At 45.9% G+C, this 3,627-nt stretch overlaps 1 non-coding gene across 1 annotated transcript; it reads left to right on the top strand.

Moving 5' to 3' along the window:
- Positions 1 to 1,203: 1,203 nt before the first annotated feature.
- Positions 1,204 to 1,307, top strand: LOC111764673 (small nucleolar RNA U13). Its single transcript, XR_002797232.1, has one exon. It is a non-coding gene; the product is annotated as a small nucleolar RNA U13 (small nucleolar RNA).
- Positions 1,308 to 3,627: the final 2,320 nt, after the last annotated feature.

The raw sequence follows: 3,627 nt of genomic DNA, 5'->3' as shown, positions 1-3,627 counted from the left end.
AATATTTAGCTTACAACTTTCAGAATAAGATCATGAAGCCACACAATAGCCTTGAAAACCAGAATGGTATATTGGGAAAGGCTTTTCCAAATTCCTTTCTTTTTTTTTAGGAGGTGCAGGAGATTGAACCCAGGACCTCATACATGGGAAGCAGGAGCTCAACCACTGAGCTATAGCCACTCTCCCCAAGTTCTTTGATTCATTTCATCCCCTATCCATTAGAAACTAAATCCGGAGGACTTAGCAATTAGAGTTCTCTCAGAGTACAGAGAAGACAAGTTCCTATCAGCAGCAGGGCCATGGGTCTAAGGCCTCTATGGTGGAAGGAAGATCCGTGCTAGCACCAAATAGGGGATTAGGAAACCATTCCCCTTCAGCCCTGGGATTGTGGGAAGTGGGGGGACGACAAAGCAGCGAGACCTGTCCTGACTGTGAATTAGGACTGGGAAAAACATCAAGGGCAGTGCCCGTTTGAGACTCTGGGAAGAGACCTCACTGCAGGCTGCCCCATTTGAGCCCCTAGTGGGGGCAGCATGGTCAAGCAGAGGGGAGGGCATGAGGTTTAACTTTCAGACCACCTATAATTTCCGCAGGGGACTGAGCCTGGTGACCCAGCAGTATCTGAGAATCTGGCTAGGAGTCCCTCGGCGAGGTAGATGAGGAACTACAAGATGGGCCAGGGTAAATGAGAGGCAGACCTCAGAGGGGTATGTGGGGTTAGGAGGAGCCCAGGGGAGGCAGACTGAGTCAGAGAGCACGGCCAGAGGGAGGCCAATACGGTGGCTAACACCAGCCACAGCCTTCAGCAGTGATACCAGCAATGCCGAGAGCACCTGTGTGGACAAGGTAGAAATGGGGAACACTGCCACGAGTCTCCCTCCACCACAAGGTCAGGCAACCCCACACCTACCCCCATTCATTCCCCCAGTTTCCATCTTGTTGCTGAAAGGGTGAGAAATTTGACAGACTGCACATTTATTTCCTGAGAGAAACTAACATTTCCTAAAGGGGGCTATTTAAACTATTGCATCAGACTAAGTTTAAACCAGATGGAATTTAAATATAAATTGTTTTGACTCCGAGCCAGCAGGTGAGGACCCAAGAAGGCTGGATTTATTAATAAAGGGGCTACATTATCTCCCTACTTTTGAGATGTGTGTTAAATTTACAATCCTACCAAACAAATTCAAAACTCCATTATAGATCCTTTTGTGGTCCATAAGCATGATGAATGGGTATTCACGTGTTTGTGTGAGATGTGCTTCTGTCAAACCTTGTTACAACGTCGGCACATGACCCGTCTGATGTGAAAAGAAAAATAAAACTCAATTACAATGCAGAGTAGTAAATGCTATGGAAAGAAGCAGAGGGTGTTATGGGAGTTCAACCCAGCAAAAGTACTTGCCATATTTGGGTGGGACCCACCGAGCATCCAGTACAGGATCTGGTCTTTGCAGTGAAGCCTGGGGACATGTGCTGAGGTCCCCCTCAGTGAGGGAGTGAGGGAGCCTGGCTGATCCAATTATGTCACCTGCTCCTTGAAATATGACTAGCTTTTCATAATATACCATTATGTATTAGGCATCTACTGATTTCTCCAACTCTCCTTGAACGTGTTTATACATTTGTACCACTTCTTGGAAGCTATAGGTCTTTGTAAAGAACATTTCTGAAAGCTCTGTTTACTATGGTTCCATTTTGGCAAGGTGGGAAGGGTGAGGTAAGGCTTTGTCTGTGTTCAGAATCTTCCTCTTCGGATTTTTTTTTTTTCTCTCTCTCTCCCTTTGAGGAAAAGCTGCATTTCTGTTCAAGGTTTAGATAGATAGTATGGTTTGACTCAGAATGACTGAGAAAATTAATTTTGTACTAGTTAACACAATTATTTCTTACCCTCACCACGGGATGAAAACTCAGGCTTCTCTCATGACTTTTCTGGTTTCTCTGAAGTAGAAAAAGTCCTTGGTCAGTAATGAAAATACCTCTTTCCTTGCCATCAGAAAAGCCTAAAACTTAGCTTAGCACTAAATCTTCTTACTCTCCCCCAGCTTGGGTCTGCTATAGGCAGAGAAGGAAAGGGAAGTGGTTGCTTGCTTTACTTCTTTGCCATTGACACTTCAACCCTTCCTCTCCCCAAATTGCAAATAGAGGGAGAAAAGGTAAAGGGGGGCAGAAAAATTCTTATTGGACTGGTTTGTTGTGAGCCAGAGCCTGTTCTCCAGCCCTGGCAGGTGTTTAAACCTCTTTCTTTTTTGTTGTGAGTTCTTTGGAAACCATCCTCCTTTCCCTGAGGATCTCTCACCTGCAACTCACTTGACAAGAGTAAGCACATCTGTATTTCCAGTGGTATCTTACTCCTTCCTCAGCCCCTGGGGATGGCACTGCCTTCAGCTTCTCTCAGAGACCTTTCTAGACAGGACTCTGCTGTAATTCTATAATTGTGGACAACAGAAACCTGTCAAATGTCCTAAACAGAAAGGGACTTACAGCCAGGTTGTAAGAGGCTCACAAAATTGTTTAGAAGGGCTGAAAGAACAGGCTCTAGGCAGAGCTTCCAGAAATAGCTCCCATCCCCAGGATCACACTTCCACTGTGGTCAAGAAAGCTTCCACCAAGGTTGCAGGAAGCTCCTCAAACTGTTTCTGTCACCACCCATCCCAGCCAAATGGATGCCCCACCTCCTGCCATTCTCCCTGCTCCATTCAGGTCCTCATTCAAGTCTTCTGTGAGTGCAGAAGGTGGTGGAACTTCAGCTGCAAAGGAGTCTGTGAATGCAATGTTTGGCTCTCCAGCCTCTCCCACAGGAAAGCACAGCAGGGGTGTGGCAGGAACCAATCTACAGGATCAGTTTCAAGAACTAACATTGTGTCTCCTGTGTAGCCCATACCTGGTTGTGGAAAAGATCATTTTGTCCTAACAAACTCAGGCAGGCATCCTCAACTCAGCATTCTCTCCTTCACTCAGGGGACACATATTAAGTCATCTCTTTAAATCTTCTCTCTGATAATTTGAAATGAAAAAGAAGTTCTCCAAATCTGGATCAGATTTTAATGTTCTATATCCTTGCTAACATAACTCTCATTTGGTCCGGGATAAATCTTAACTGATTCCAACCACCTTTGCCAGTGACTGCTCTAGGGTTGTGCACAGAACTCGGTTCTGGCCAACAAGGAGAACTCTACATATTTCTCCCTGGTGAGAAAGAGGCTTATGAGGCAAACTTTTTTTTTTTGATCACACAATCCTTGCCCCACCCCTTGTTTTGGTGGGTAGGGGTGTATGCAGGCCTATTTTGTTAGAGTTGTGACACCATCTTGTGGCCATGGAGCAAAAAGTCCGAGGCAAAAAGTCACCCACTGAGAGAGGTGGAAAGGATAGCGCCATTGAGCCAGCAGACCGACCTGGGACTAACCAATTATTTGTTAGGTATGCTGACACTAGGGGAGAAATGCACCTTGGCTAATACCCAGGCTGAGTCCCTGGAACCTGTGATGAGTGAGAAAAAGAGAGGAGAAGTCGGTCTAGGCCTGAGAAAAGGCTTGGATCAAGCCCGAGTCTGGAAGTCTTTTCATACTCCTGCAGTTGGGCCTTCTGAGCAAATTTTATTGAAACCTGGGTTACAGAACTGGC

The sequence above is a fragment of the Dasypus novemcinctus genome, chromosome 1 (genome assembly GCF_030445035.2).
Source record: "Dasypus novemcinctus isolate mDasNov1 chromosome 1, mDasNov1.1.hap2, whole genome shotgun sequence".
Lineage (NCBI taxonomy): Eukaryota > Metazoa > Chordata > Mammalia > Cingulata > Dasypodidae > Dasypus > Dasypus novemcinctus.
The sequence above is the reverse complement of the archived record's forward strand: the minus strand, read 5'-3'. Positions and strand labels throughout refer to the sequence as shown.